The sequence below is a fragment of the Thunnus thynnus genome, chromosome 14 (genome assembly GCF_963924715.1).
Source record: "Thunnus thynnus chromosome 14, fThuThy2.1, whole genome shotgun sequence".
NCBI classification, from domain to species: Eukaryota; Metazoa; Chordata; class Actinopteri; order Scombriformes; family Scombridae; genus Thunnus; species Thunnus thynnus.
In genome coordinates, this window is record NC_089530.1 from 20,827,915 (window position 1) to 20,844,923 (window position 17,009).

At 39.0% G+C, this 17,009-nt stretch overlaps 1 protein-coding gene across 1 annotated transcript in view; it reads right to left on the bottom strand.

Moving 5' to 3' along the window:
• LOC137197228 (equilibrative nucleoside transporter 1-like) overlaps positions 1-16,794 on the bottom strand; it is a 43,098-nt gene extending 26,304 nt beyond the window's left edge. Inside the window, exons 1-2 of the mRNA XM_067610493.1 lie at positions 16,631-16,794; positions 15,952-16,176 (exon numbers count right to left, since the gene is read on the bottom strand). The gene's annotated coding sequence lies outside the window, so the exon portion shown is untranslated. The remainder of the gene's footprint in view (positions 1-15,951; positions 16,177-16,630) is intronic.
• Positions 16,795-17,009: the final 215 nt, after the last annotated feature.

The window sequence follows — 17,009 nt, forward strand, 5'->3', positions numbered from 1 at the left end:
TCAGTGCCACCCTGGAAGTACAGTTTAAAGTTTTATGACACAAATTACACAGCTAAACACTCTTGTTTGTGTGCATGCATGGGAGGAAATGGGACGAAACAGGCATGGAGGGAGCTATTAACAAACTTTGTAATGTCTGCATTACTCAGACTTAACTGTCGTGTTTTTACAAATGCAAAGACACCACATGAATTTGGGCTAAATGTCAATGCCGACTGTGTTTAACAGTCTATGGCTTTCAGTCAAAGACAAAACAACACAAATAGAGAATAAGAAAGACAGTGTAAAATGTGAAAGCAAGTTTTCTCCGCACAAAGAGCAATTCTAAATGTTGAATTCTTGTCCTTTACATGAGATGGAACAAGAGCCCTTCAGGAAAAATGTACAATCAATTGGTACTATTATGCAACACAAAGTCCTGTTGTAAATCTGTCCAAAAAAGGAGAGCATGTGAAGTAAACATGCTACAATCCTCTCTTCCATTGCTTTTAAAGTACAGCCTGTTTTCTGAAGTGTCTGTGAGAAGTGACACCCATGTATAATTCCATCATAACACATGGGCCTGTCTGAACCGCCGCGCTGAGGCGATGTTTATGGCTGGTTTTGTGTTGCGTGTGAGTCTGCACACACTAAGCGTCCATCTCTGCTGTTTGCTCATATAGTCATGGTAGGTAAACAGTCATCCACACCCTGTCCCCCCCCCTCCCCCCCTCCTGTCTAAAAAAAGCTTGCTGTGGTTTTGCACAGAAACCATCTGTGAAGGAGCATTAGTCTGGCTGCTTCACTAACCTGTACCCAACAAGGAGGAGGAGGAGCTGGATCCAACAAGACTGAGGATCCACTGTCTCTCTCTCTCTGCTTGTATAAAGACACAAAGACGCACTTGATTTCCATAATTCATATTCAAACTTCTTTATTTCCTACACAACCAGCTGAAAATGTATCCTGCCCTCTCCCTACTCTCTGCGTTTCTCTGAGCCTTTGGCTTTTTACTGACTTGTATAACCACAGGGAAAAGTCAGTCAGCAGCTTCCTCAGTGTAGTGGGGCACAGCCGGGTTTTTCCACAACGGGGTGAAAGGAGAGGGCGAAAGAAAATAAGAGGAAAAGAGGGAAGGAGTGAGACATAGAAAACACAGAAGAGAGACATTGGTTCCTACAACACAGCAACAGCAAGTACCTCCTCATCCTCCATCAGACAAACACTATCCATACAGAAAAGAAAATGTAAGAAAGATGACTGCAGATGATGAAGAGCAAAGCAAACTGCAACAGTGAAAACAGTCTCAACAACTGTAAATCAACAGGTGCATTTGTGGTTGAGGTCTTTGCCAGCAACTGATTTCTGTGAGGCACCTGTGTGACAATATATCATCCTATATCCAGTGGAGTCATTTGCAGCGTGCAAAAACTGAACATGCAGCCATATCAACCTATTAATAAACCCATATCTTTCCATAGTAGCGCATAAGTTATTGTAAAGGAGAATCACTGGCCTTTGATGCATGGTTGAAGGTATTTCTATTGTCGGAGGACAATCTTATGTCTCCAACTCCTTCAACTTCCTGCTGACCCCATACAGTTCCCTCTGGTGCCATATTTAGAACGCAAAGTTTATGAGCAAACAAACATCATACTAATTCAAGAGTATCCTGTGAAGTCTGTGGCATAAGAGGCGATCTCAGGGAGAGGCGGAGGGCATGACATGAATGAGCTGGAAGTGGCTTTCTGACCACATACTGAGATTTAAGAGGACAGCGGTAGAAAAAGGAATTCCAATGGATGGCCTCTTCAACCCCTAAATGGCTCAGGAGACACACAGAGAGTGAAGTAAATCCCATTTGGGATTAAGAATTTTGAGGCATGGCTACGTTTTCAAGGATTAAGCTTTGGACTGACGCAACGAAGACGGGCAAACAAAGAAAAAACTCCTCAGGGAGGTCTGAGAGAGTGAAATCCCTCCTCATCTTTACCTTGGTAGCCCCTTCGAATTCCCAACAGAGTGTAAGATTGTGAGAGGTCTGCAAAGGTCACGTACTAGTATGAAATCCCTGTCACGTTGGATGATCCACAAATCTGCTACAGACAATGAATTCCTCTCAATCCAGTGGTGCATTTAAGGACAAGAGCCGAGTTTGAGGCAGTCCATTATGGGATTCACCTCTTTAGGGGGAGACCAGCAACTGCAGAATTGGGATTAGTACCAAAATTCTGCACTTGTGGTGGGTTATTGCTCACATTCTTGTTGTAACTTGTAAATCTTTGAAAAGCCTCAAAAACCATTGGGATTTGGAATTTGTGGAGGGCCCGTTCCTTTCAGTACGATATCTGGATGTTCTCAATATGTCAGCAGATGAATTCACCTGCGTGAGCTGTGATATAAACTACTGATTAGAGGGACTAAACACTTCTCCTTGATACATGTGTGTACATTGATATATCTACATTTAAACATATTTGAGATTCTTGTGTGTATTTGCTTTCTTTTTCTTTCTGTTCACCTTTAAAAAATCTCTAAACCTCTAAAAGAACATCTCACTTCTCTTTGCTGTATTTACACTGTTCAACCCTTCAATTTTTACACTCCTCATAACAAAGGCTTAGATTTTGGGCACAAACTTATCTAAAAAATGAAGCATCGTTGCCAAATGTTCTTTAGATTTAGCAGCCTATAATTTGTAAGTGAAACGTTTATCGCTCAGATGCAGCCCTCTCTATTTTTTCAAGGATTATGTACGGTGAATAAAACTCGATAACTCCCTTTGCATTTTCCACTTATCAGTAACTTCATTTTTTTATTTCAGCAAAGAGAAACAAGTGTGATCCTTTATATCACATACTGTGAGAAAAGACTGAAACAGGCCTTGAAGCTAAGAGCTGAGAGTTCACATCAATCATTTCTGCCAACAAGCAGTTCTCAATGTTCGTCCAATAAATGCTCATAAAATTATGTAACAGTTCAAAATTTGTTCTGCGTATGAGGACGATGGTGCCAGTGTGCGTTCTTTTCATTTTTACACTCATGTGCTGTTGTGCTTGAATTTAACATGTGTATTAACAGTATTGTCCTGATGACAGGGTTGAATTCAGTGTTCCAGAGAAAGTTGGGGTTAAAGGTTAAATCCACACTGAAAACTGCTGCTGTCGAGAGGTCGAATCTTTGAGACATCAACCTAATTATTGATGTCACAACAAGTGTTTTTCATTAATAGTTAAGAAGTTAGCGTCTCAGATAAATAATTTAACTTATTTCAATGGGTTTCCTGGTGGCTATGTTAAAACTTGGTGTTCCAAAAAACATTTAGAAGATTTAATAAAACATCTTTCAGCAGATGTGGGTATGCACGTTCAAACCGCATTGGACCCATTCATATGAGATAGCTGAGACATGTTAAGTTCTGATATACACTTATATATATATATGACTTGTTATTGAGTTATATCTTATAGAGGCTTGAGGACACACAGACTCACAGTTTCTAATGGTTTCTTTATCTCAGTTATTTGAACAATAATCTCCATACTTTCACAAGCTTGTAAGATGCATGTCTGGCTATTCACAATTGCGCTCAAACCTCCTCCTGATGATGGTCACAGCCTCAACTGACTAATGTAGGATGATTGTGTTTATTTGCGCCACTCACAATAATTGCCATGAAGGAACTAAGGTACAGACGATGGACACAGTAGCATCGATATCTTTACAATATAATCAAATTCAACCATTTCCCAAATCTTAAGCAAGACCTTGCAATTTTGCAAAAGTCCAATTCAGAAAAAACGTTATAATTCAGCTTCATGTACAATCAAACTTTGGTCTCAACAGACCGACATCTCAGAGAGTTTCTCTTTCCCACAGTGCTCTTCTCTGACAGAGCTCTTTCCCTCTATTAAAAACACAACAAATCATTTATCTGTAGTACCTAAAACTGATTTATGGAGCTTGTTTGGACAATTGTAAGAACAAACAGGCTTCATTAAGGGCCTTACGTTCCTCAATAATGTTCTACTTCCAGATTACTTATCTGCAAAGACAACTGGCAGCTAACTAACTAGGGAAGCTACAATAATACAAAGCTTAGACAGCTATATTGTTGGATGGTGAGTTACTGCGATATTGAGCTTTATGTGTTTGCTGTGAATTCCACCTCTACAAGTTGAAAGCTGATTATGTTGCAAGCCTTTTGATATACTTTAATTGTACATGGAAGAAAATTAGATGCAACTTAAACAGCAGATAGGTGTTTAATTTGGTGTTGAATACACATTTTACTGAGATTTTGTTCCATATTGTTATGAATAACTAGAGAAAACCAGCTGCATTAAAAGTTTTGAAGATCATTTCACTTCACAAGGTTATTTGGTTATTGCTTTGTTCTTTAAGGAATCACATGTTCTTCCTGTAGCCTTGCAGTTGTGTCCAAAATTTTTACAAAACACTGTGAGTCCTTCACGAACTTCCACTCTGGAAAGCTTATTGTTCAATTTTGCGTGCATCAGTCTTTTAAGTACTTTGAAGTGCATTTTGAGTACATATCCTTTTTCCTTCCCCACCAAGAAAAAGCATCAGCAGCTTAATGATGAATGGTCTTTGCAGAGGAATTCTGTTACATTAATTTCTGATGTACAGATAAGATATATTTTAATAGCATATTTGGTTGTTGTGCTGTTGTTTATCATGGTACAGTCTGTACCAGCATGTACGCATGTGGGGTTTCCTGTGTGTCAGCTCGTTCCTGCACACGATATGCACGCTACACAATATATCTACCGTACTTCTAAAGTGTGTGCATGTGTGTTATTTGTATAAATGTGTGTTTGCATGCAAGCAGACATGTTTTCTTTGTACGTGCACTGTACATCCCCACATACCATAGCATCACCTGTTAAATCAATTCAGGAAATCTGAATTCCCTGTTGACAGTCTCAGCTGTTAAGACACTTCTGGTCCTGTGAGTAAATCTTGCTGTCAGCTCATGACCATCTTTGGATCTGCTCTTCTCTTCAGTGTTTTTAGTATCCTTGTCACTCTTTTTTTTTTTTTTTTTTTAAAGATCATCCTTATCAGTCCTCATCCTGGACCATCCTTTTATCTTATCAGGGACTGTCAGCAATCCTGTGGGTATGTTCTCATCTGGAAAATAATTAAATGGAGGTAACAGAGGGCAAGGTCTTTTTTTTTTCTCGGACTATATTGGAGTGCTGCCATTACCGTGTTTTCTATGGCGTGGTTATGTCCATTTAACATCCTGTTTGCCCATTTAAAACCCATTATTCAATTGTTCTCTCTCTTTTGCAGTGTGAGACGGCACCAGTTGTGTTTTCCAGTCTCACTGATACCAGCCCATTACACCATGACATGTTTGCAACCCGTTCCAATTGTTTGCTTTACTGTCTGGATCCCAGAGGCCATCTGTTGAAGCCATCATCCACGACGACAAATGCAAGGTTGTTATTGAAGCGAACTTATAATATGAGTACAAAAGATGACGATAAAATTATATTTTTATATATTTTTAACAGTCATGCTGCCAGAATCGAAGGTTGAGGATTTTTCAAGTCTACAGTAAGTCACCAGTGAAGGACTTTGGCCGTCTTCCAGGGATGAGTAACTGATGATTTATATGAACTATGCTTTCTCAAAAAGAAGTTCAAATGAAAGTGTTGACAGTGTGTTCTGTGAATTATTCAGAGTGATGGGGTCACTGTGGTTAGAAATACATGCTGTTGATGAATTGTTAGTCTTGGTTTGGGTGATCCACTAAAAATCTTCACTTATTCAGTGAAATATCTCAACATCTACTAGAATAATTGGCACAAAATGTTGTACAGACTTTCATAGTCCCCGATACTCTGGCGATCTCCTGACTTTTCCTCTATATCGCCACCATGAAGTTCACATTTGTGGTTTTGAGTGAAATATCTTGACGATTGGATGGATTACAATTAAATTTGGTACATATTTGAAATGTTTCTGTCATGATATAATGACACATTGCTCCTTTCATGCAGTAACATGAACATGAATAAAGAAACATCTATCCAGCGTAGTTTTCAAAAGAGTTCTTGTACTTTTACAAAAGCAGTTTTTAGTAGGCTTGAGTAGACTTAATTCACTTAAGTAAAATACAGGGTGCTTAAAAAATTGAATATGGTTTGATAAAAGCATTTGAATAATGAATGACTTCTTGTCTTGTTGTTTCCACCAATGCTAAGAGTCTTATCATATTATTAAAGGCCATACACACCAACTCAGGTGTTTTCATTTATTCTGGCTGATTAGAGCTCTGCTTGAAGGTGGGCGAAGCTCTGCTAGGATTTACATGAGGTCACTAAATAACAGTAAAGATGGAAGTTGTCCAACCTTAACAATTGCAAGAAAATCAGAGGATTTGGAGGTCAACCAGTCTGTACACACCCACACAAGCCTGACACGAGGTCTAATCAGCCTACATAAGTGAAAACATCTTTCTCTTGTATACATTTAGTGGAAAACAGCTCCAAGCAACAAGAAGTCATTCATTATTCACATGCTTTTATCAAACCATATTCCGTTTTTTAAGCACCCTGTATTTTTACAGGCTGAAATAAAGTAAATTGAGGGGCTGTCACCAGATCCTTCAGCTGCATGTGGACCGCATGGCAATATGACATCCATATGATTAACTAAGATGCATCTGCCACATGCATGTACTGACTGCATGTGGAATGTGAGCGTCACCACTTTGAAATGAAAATCCAACTAACGGGTCAACTAACTAACTTCAGTTTCACTTTTCTGCTGATATGCTGCTATAATATTTCTATTAAAGACCTTTTACCGATAAATACTTTCAATTCTTATATAAAAAAGGTTCACATGTTGATTTAAAGTCAAATTTCTGCATTTGAGACAGAGCTTTATTTTCTTCACAGTGCTGTTTTTAGTTGTGTATTTTGTCCCTGCATGGCTCGGGGGTCAGTGTGCAACACAATGAAAGGTGAAACCTCAGTTTACAGATGGAAACCTGACAGTAGCTGGTATTTATAGCTAACAATAAACAGAGGAGCAAAGCACCATCCTCAAGCATGGGGATGATGTGATACACAGTACAGCAGAGGCATTTTAAATATATCAAAGGTTGGTGGCAGCAATGATCTGTAACAGGTAGTAATGTTTTATGAGGTAGGAAATGAAAAATAACCCTAATGATGTCATCAGGGTCATCTCAGTTTGAGCTTGGAGACTAAATATTTTTAACAGAAACCTTTGTTACAAACAATGTTACATGGAGTTTGAAAGAAATGGGCTTTTACCAGGCAGGGAGGGTCTAACGAGAGATGCCTTTGAGATGCATTATGGGAACTGTAGGATCCAGTGTTTTGGGAGATTGACACATACTGAGGACTAAAAGTCATGATATCTCTGCTGCTTACACTTTGACCATTTAAAAAAAAAAAAAAAAAAAAAAGGTCTCTTTGAAGTCTTACATCATGGAAATGAGAACTAAATCATTGGAAAATCCCTTTGAGATTACATAAAAACTACTTTGGATTTTAGTCAGAAACTTTCTCTAAACAAACAGTCAAAAAACCTAAAAGTAATTTACGATTAAACAGAAAAGCAAGAACATCCTTAAGTTTTCCCTCCTTATTTTTTTACTGCAAAAATGATTAAAACCATTACTAATGTGGACAAAATGTTTGATATCTAAAAAATCCTATTAACTGACTAATCAATGAATTGACTTCTCATGTGCATAGCAACTTGTTTTGACAATAAAGATACATTAAATATGAAACAGATAAAAGAGCCTGAATATCAAACCACAAAAAGTATTTACCTTGAAGACAGTATTATAGACAATATTTTAAATAATTTAGGCTGAACATGGCAGAGACTGTAGCATGTCCATGTGGTTTCAGAGTCGCAGGTCTTACAACATGTCAGCCTTCATGTTAGATGAGCTTGTCATGACACAGGCGAAGGTGCAGAGGAAAGTAAGACAGTCAAGTTAGGTGACTCAACTATGCTGATTAAGTTGTGGTTGTCTAGAAAATAAAGCAGTCTAGCCTGGTTGAGTAATATTGTCCGAATCATCAAAACACAAACCTCAAAAAGTGACTATGGATGTTTGTGTGTGTGTGTGTGTGTGTGTGTTCTTCAGAAATGCAACCACGTCTAAAACTTAATCTGAAGACTCAAATGCAATTTCCTGGATATGGCTTAGCCAGCAGGCTCAAATATGACAGGCAGTGCAGCAATATTATTCCTCTGGCTTCAGTATCGTGGCTGTGCAGACCTAAAAAAAACAAAACAAAACATAAACTGTGGGAAGTCTATACCAGTCTAAACAATGACCCAGAAATAAAGTTTTATAAAATCAGTGGAATTTTTTTCAACTGTCCCAGCGTTTTTACTCTTTCATCCTGTGACTCATACAGACTTTGATGAGTTTCATCTCATTAATCTGTGGATAGCCCACATCAGAGAAAATGTGCCAGTTCAATTCAGTGCTTGTAAGTACGGAAAATAAGGCCATGACATCTAAATCACCCTGAAAGGCTCGTGCCCATAATCATGTAAATGTTAGCCCTCGACTCAGGCTCTGTGTGTGGTCTTGGCTCCGTCTCACACAACACAAATTTCCTAAATACATCTCAGTATCAAAATCATCTGATTTCTTTCTTGGAAAAACATTTTAATGAAGGCTTAGTCTGCAGGAGCTGGCCGAACAGCTGAAGTGCAAGTGCAAGGGCAATATTGTTCAGAAAAATTACAATTAGTTCCCTAAATCTCTTACTCCTGATCATGATTCCATTATACCCAGTGCACATCAGTCAACACAGACAGACAACAGTATCAGCAAACCAGATACGAGGAAGGAGGCGTATGGAGTCCAACGTTCACCGTAAAGCTATAATATGTAATTATTCCGCATTAAAATTTCTAAAAACAACTAGACCTATGTTATATACTCTGTTGAGTTGTGTACTTACATTATCCCAAAAGTTTCCAACACATTTCATACCCAGAGAAATCTGTAATTTTAATCAAGGTAACGGACCGTTTCATTTGGTCGCCTGTCTATGGCATCAGACCCCTCTACCAAAGAGTATAGTGCACAAGATGCATGCGTCAGCGTTGTGTTTGTCCGCTACAATTGCGTCTACCGAAGAGTAACTTGCACACATACAAGATAATGCATCGGTGTTGTGGTTGTTCGACAGAAACTGTTATCTTAAGTTATCAGAGAAATGAACTGGGCAAATGTTGGCAGCATTAGCAGCAGCACGGCTAACAGCCCCCCCAGGAAGTCCGGTGCTCGCAGAACATCGTCAGAGAAACTTTGATTTTTTAGGTGAAACAGTTTTAATTAGTATTTTCACGGATTTTAATCTGCGTGTACGTTTGTTTTTGGAGAGGAGGAGACCTCTGCGGATAATTCGGCTCCCGTTAGAAACCTGCCGAATGTCTGGATCTAAAGTTATAAGAGCAATAAACCGAACAAGTGTTAGCAGCAGCTCAGCTAACAGCCCGTACCGGACGTCCGGTGCTCGCCGAACATCGTCGGAGAAACACTGATTTGGTGAAACTGCTTTATTCAGTGTTTTTACCTGTAATCACCGGGTCCGTTTGTTTTGGAGAGGAGGAGACCTCTGCGGGTAATTCGGCTCCCAGTAAAAACATCCTTAACGATGAACACTGGAGTAATGCTATCACGGAGAAGCTGGTTGTTTAACAATGAAGACAACAACTCCCATGATCCCTTGCTACTTCACACTGTCATCACACTCTGTCTTTTGTTATTGTTTTGATTGAGAGACCCCCAGCAGCTGAAATTACGTATTGTGCAATAGGCTCACATTTTTCAAGTCTATCTTAAAACAACAGTCAAGTGTCCATATGAACACTGAAAGAGGTTTTCCTCGCTGTAATCACTCCTCCTGTTCATACTGGCTGTTAAAAGATCCCCTTTAAATGCACTTTCAATGTAAGTGATGGGGGCCAAAATCCACAGTGTGTCCACACAGTCATTTTGTGCAAAAATGCATTTAAAAGTTGATCTGACCTTATATGAGACTTCAGCAGTCTGAGTTAGTCATATCAAGTGGATATCTGCCACATTTACAGCCTTTTTAGCATCTAGTTTCCTCTTTGTGTTTCCCTGTTGAGCTGCAGTGAAAGTATAGTAACAAAAAGAGGAACTTTTGGACTAAGAAGACTGTAACATTGAAAGATATCCACATGATTTGACTTATGTGGACAGTTGAAGCTTCATATTAGCTTCAGATCAACTTTTAAATACATTTTTGCACAGAAGGAGGTTTGTGGATTTTGGCCCCCATCACTTACATTGTAAGTGCATTATGAAGGGATCTTCTAATGGTCAGTATGAACAGGAGGAATGATTATGACCAGTCACATACAGTACATGCAAGCTCCTTGGTGGATTACTTTGTAGCGTGAATGTTGTATTGGTCTATCTATTTCACAATTGTCGCAACAAAAGATAACACAGTTGCTGCTGTTATAACTTTCCAGAGTTGCAAAATCCTTTTTGTGAATATTACTAACTGCTGTGAGGTGTTTTGGTGTAATAAGCCTTTAAACGCATTAATCTGTAGCTCCAACTGGACTTCCTGGATTGTATTTCATTATCTCACCTCACCACTGCAGCCCCTTGCATTGTTTTAACTCAGGGCTGATTTCAGTCTAAGTGAAGCCTTAACAAATTTTATCTTCTTTGTTTAATCCATAGACGTTTGTATGTTTTTACAGGGTAATATGAGTCTGACTATTTCTTGGCTGGGAGCAGTGATTTCCTGGGTATCTTGTCATGGCAACAAGGCTCCAGCTCCAGCTTCTAACATCTAACATATATGAGAGGTAACAATCTTCTCATCTAAGTCTTGGCAAGAACTTGAATAAGTCAAAATGTCAAACATTGCTTTTAATCGAGCCAAATATGACGGCAGCTCTCACACTATGTGATGTTAGGTGTATCAAGTGCGAAATGGCAGTGACCCAGAAACATCATATTCCCACAGAAACTCAACAGATACACAATAGTATGGCTGAATGCCTCCTACTAAAGACATGCAGAGACGTGTATCTGTGTCAAATTGTTCCAAGTTGTTCTGCCTGAATCTTAAGCTCCACTCTCAGTTAGATACTCCAGTCTGACACACTTTGTCACTTTGTGGACAGAACGTGGTTTACAACAGAAAACCACTGGCAAAAATTAGATCAAGATCCAACGTTATTCGAAAGACTGAAATGGCAAACATATGTTTCTGATTATTTCAAGGAGTTTCCCTGAACCAACATGGGGAAGTTATGTAATCTCATCCCCTGATGAAAAACGGTTTTCTTACCCTTCCATTCTTCATGCAGAAACACAGCGCTGACACATTCTTTCATTGTGAAATGTACTGTATTGATTATGTGATGAATACAAACCTGCATGAATATTTGTTGATAAAAGCCATACTGACCCCAATTTGCCTCCTATAAACTCAACAAACGTGTGTGTATGTGTGTGTGAGTAAGTGAGTGACTGTGAGATGCTTTATTCAAGATGTAAAAGCAAACTTAAGCTTATTTACTTATGGAAAGTTAATTAGACCACATTCCAGTGTATTTAAACTAAACTGATCTGAATCAAGACTTATTTTCTGAACAAATATGCTTAAGTCAGTATTTTCTTTCAGACAACTATAGGAGCTCTCTAAGTCTCTCTACTTCCTTGTTTATGTGTGAGAACCTGATACAGCAAACAAACTAAATACCTACACAGACCACACGCAAATACACACATACTAAATATTAGTGCTGAAACGATAAGTCGATTAATTGATTGGTTGATTGACAGAATCAATCTGATAACATGCTATGCCAAATGTCTTAGTTTATGTCTTAGGGAATCACCAAAGCAGGGGTGGAAGAAGTACTCAGATCCTTTACTTAAGTACAGTATAAGTACTAATACAGCAATGTAAAAAAAATACTTCATTACAAGTAAAAGTACTGCATGAAAACTCTTACTTGAGTAAAAGTACAAGTATTAGCACCTTGATGTAGTTAAAGTATTGCAGTAGAAGTAGTGGTTTGGTCCCTCTGACTGATATGTTATTATATATGACATCATTAGATTATTAATACTGAATCATCAGTGTGTAAGTAGCATGTTACTGTTGTAGCTGCAGGAGGTGGAGCTGGTTTGAACTACTTTATACACAGTTAGCTAGTTTAGTCCAGTGGTTCCCAACCTAGGGGTTTGGCCCCTCCAAAGGGTCACCAGATGAATCTGAGGGGTTGTGAGATGATTAATGGGAGAGGAAAGAAGAAAAAACAAAGTTCTGATACACAAATCTGTTTTCAGTTTTTGGATTTTTTTTACTAATCTTTGATTTTTGGAGAAATATTGGATCATTTGAACATTTATTGAAATGAAACCATGTGAGAATTTTAGAGGGAAAAATCAGTATTTGGTGGAGCTGTTAACAACTCATACACATCTGATACGTGACCCCGACTAAAATCAAAAAGGTTGGAAACCAGTGGTTTCATCTTTAACAATGTGTTGTATTTTAAAAGTTTGTTATATTATCCATTGTGTCAAATTTTCATCTGAAAAGTAACTAAAGCTTTCAAATAAATGTAGTGGAGTAGAAAATATAAAGTAGCACCAAATGGAAATATTCAAGTAAAGTACAAGTTCCTCAAAATTACACTTAAGTACAGTACTTGAGTAAATGTACTTTTTCAAATGTTACTTTCCACCACTGCACCCAAGTTATTACAGTTCATCCCAAGTGGCCACTAGCACAGCATGAGGTTGAAGCCAATGCGGAAGTACCTTAACCCCATGTCTAGACAGCAAACGAAGCGTGAGCAGCCCGTCAGCAGAGCAGCAAAAGCAACCAGTGCTCTGTCTGTGTATCTGCACTGGAGGCGTTCAGGTGCAGTGTTGAGCATAGGTCACCTGCATGTTGGAAGCGCTCAGAGCCAAATACCAAGCGGCAACCTCCAGGGCTGAAAAATGAAGCCAAAGCGGAAGTGACAAAAACTGCAGTTCCTCGAATGGCCACTTGAGGCTGACTCCAAAAGCAAGTCAATCCCCATATTCTCCCATGACAAATTGCCCAACTTTACAGCAGAAATAAACATGTTTACAGCCTGGTACAAAAAACAGTTTTGTGTCCGGTGCAGACAGCTGCATAGATTACAATGACAGCGTATCTGTTATGTGTGACGTGCACATGAAAAACACATCTGACACATTTGCTGTCTCGAAACGGGGTCAAAGGTGAAATGCCACCAACAGCCACTAGATGTGGGCTCTAATTGACTCCCATTGGTGTTGCCAGATGTGCAATGTTAAAGTATCGTACGTACCAGAGGCTTAAAATTATCTTATTTTGAGGAAAATTATCGTACTAACCAAGAGAACAAATAGGCGTAAATGTGTAATTTCAGAAAACTTATTTATTGAGACAATTACTTTTTTGACACTGCCTACAAATCTAGCCACATTGCTTAAAAAAAAAAAAAATTGCTGACGTAGTTATATGTGTGTGGAAGGAGGTAGTCTTTCAGGACTCACTCAAATAAAAATGTCCCAACATTGAAAACAAAAGCATTGCTGTTCAATAAATAAATACATTTTCTTTACTTTTTTTTCCTGGATGCAGCAGCAGTAAGCTATCTCTCATGCAAATGACAGCTGTGCTAGTGAGTCACTTTCATCATCACAACAAGCATGAAAACGTCCCTTGAGAAGAGAGGCGTAAACACAGACATAAGATCCATATTTTACTATCCTGATCATGTCAGGAAATTAATTAAAATGAGATAGACTGATCTTCTAAATGTCACAAAATGGTCAAATTATCGCACATTATGGGACTTTTGGCATTATTCATTGTATATCCTACAAGAGCAAAATTATCGTACAAATACGATAATTATCGTACGTCTGGCAACGATGACTCCCATTTAAAAAGGCTCAACTTCTCTCTATAAATACTAAATTAATCATTTTTTTCAACGTCATTATGGTCTCAATTTAAATTTGGAAATTTTTGCTCCGTTAATAAGATTTGAAGACTTATAGTAGCTTTGATGTCTGTGATTGACAGTTCGCTCAACTGAAGCTCCCTCTGGCTTTAAGATAAGATAAGTTAAGATATAATTTATCGTCCCACAAGGGAAATTTGTCTCGAGCTCCGAGCCGCTGCATCACACAACACACTTACCGGCAGTGTCACAATGCACATGTACACATAAAACATAGATCATATGTATTCACATACATACATTCAGGATTAAACGTACTTAATGTGTTTAAACGTGCTTAAATTCACATGTTGAGTGAGACAGTATATTTTTAGGGATAATAAAAAGAATAGAGAAGTAAGGGAAACAAAAACAATCATTTAAAAAAGCCAAATATGGCCAAACCAGATAATAAATAGCCAATATTTGTTGAGATATTTGAATCTGGACCAAAGTTGTGGTCAATCAATACTACCATCCCTTGAGAGTTTGATAGTTTTGGTTGAAATGACTCAACGATTCATCTGATAATTGAGAGAATAATCGACAAATTGTTGCAGCCCTGCAAAATACAGTCAACTCTCATTGACCTTTGTGCTCTTGCTTTGCCTTTCAGCAAATCTCACTGATTCATCAGAATTCATGTCATGTCCCAGAGGGCATCTGGTTGTAAACATAATGACGCTTTTGATGAACCAGTCTTAGTCACCTGGTTGCACTCCAGTGCATCATATTACCCTGCTACATACTTGTGTGCTGTCTGTTGCCCTGGTCTGGTTTTTGAGATAGAGCTTTCTAATTATAGTTGTCTAGTTGTCTCGGGACACAAGGTCATTATAGGGGATCAGGTGTTCAAGAGAGACACAAAAAAGCACAATGTTTGGGACATATCCAGTTATTTTCTAGGCTATATTTTTCATATTGTCAATAAATCTTATGTGCAGAGTCTAACTAAAAATGAACTGATCCGATTTACAAGTACTGTGTATGTATCCAAAGCCTGTTCATTTTACTCGTCTGTGCTGTAGCTGAGCTCCGTTGTTCTCCAAAAACTACTGCAGTGAAAACTGACAACACAGCAGCTTATCACTGTGAGAATAGCACCTGTCTTGATAAGAAAGCAACTGAAAAGGTCGTCAAACACTCCGCCAACATTGAATCAAGCACACTGAGGAGAGAGATGGCGTGTGTGTGTGTGTGTGTGTGTGTGTGTGTGTGTGTGTGTGTGTGTGTGTGTGCGTGTGTGCATGGTGAGAACATAGTATCAAGTGTTTACATGATACAGTAGTGATTTTTAGCTCAGTGGGGTCTATTCTCAGAGCTCTTTCATGCTGACCCCTGCTGTGAAGTGAGTATGTGTGTGTGTGTGTGTGAGGAGGATCTATAGTCTCACACTATCACCTGCTGTGATGTCTCAACTCAGACTGTGCACAAGTCTCAACCTCTGGCCCAGAAACTTTGAGTCCAAAGCGAGGTCAGCTTTCAACTTCCTTTGCAGCTATCACAACATGCATGCTGGATTATTTACAGAGAGATACTGCGAGTCAGCATGCATGCATTAGACTGATATCATATATCAAGTATAGCTATAAGCAAAAGACTGTAGTCATACATCATCTGGCGCACTTTCAACACTATGCACTGTTGGAGATGTGATGCGCCTGTCACGTCCAAGCAGCGCACTGCGACTTCGTGACCATTTGACCTTGTCACCATTTCTGCCGGAGCTCCACATTCAAACAGAATCGGCTGGTGCTATAAACCAAACATCTGGAGTTGCACATAGCAGAGAATAATAACATGGGCATCCCCCCCACCTCCTCCCCAGGCACAGTATTTTTGGCAGGCTGTGTCAGCAGTCTCTCTATTATCCTTTAGTTTCTATCATAGATGTATGAGAAAGAGACTTACCTTCACACAAATGGTTGGCAATGCCCTCACATTTGAGCAGCACGTCGGTGCCCAAACAACAGCATTCATGCATGCATTCGTCTGTTTTTCCCTCGTCTCACTCAGCAGTAAAACTCAACTCAACGCTGCACATTCATGCAGTTGGCAGAGAGAGACGGGCTGCAGGGGGGTGTCTGACTGGTCCAGATTCCGACAAATAGCGGGGCAGCTGGTTACTTTGGATTTCTGCAAATAAACCAGCAGATTGTAATCCCTTTAAAACATGCGTCAGAGTCCAAGGCCAGATATTGGGTCAGAGAGAGCGAGAGAGGATATATTACCAAATAAAAAGGTCTCTATTTATAAAATCAACTCCTTTCTGGTTCTGTACCCCTACCACTACTACTAATTCAGGTGATTTAACATAAGCAGGGGTGTAGAGAGTTATGGGCACTGAACCTACCATCAAATACATCCCTAATAAGAACAGAATCCTCTAAATTTTGTTAACAGAAAACATTTGTTATTTGGATCTTGATCAAAATAGACAATGAAAGACAATCATTCACAGTGTAGTAGTTTGTAAGAAATTACTATATAAAATACTTGTTTTGTAAGACAATAACATTAAAAGAGCAGCATTAACCAGCTGGTTGTTTTGCAGAATGTGGGAAGGAGTGGTGATGTTCTGACAACTCACCAACAGAAGAATAAGAAGGAGAGGTGAAGACAAGAGATCTTCCTTATTGATTTTTCTTTTTAAAAACTTGCGTACTTTACAGGCTCACATGGCATTTTTGGCTTAAATCATTTAGTAAAGCAACAACTGACAACTAAGGCTTCACTCGATCCAGTCATCAGATCTGTAAGAGGACGAGCATGTGGGCATACGTGAGGAAACAACTGCGTTGGAAACCTTCCCACGGCAGCAACTGCAGCAGCAGTGTCACTCATTCTCTTTGCTTTTAATAGCAGCACTACTCACTGCGTGAAAGGTCCAGCGCGTGATTAATGTATACTGAGATTAGCAACAGAGAGTAAACAATCAGGTAAATGTATCTTCTGGCCCTCTTCAAGAT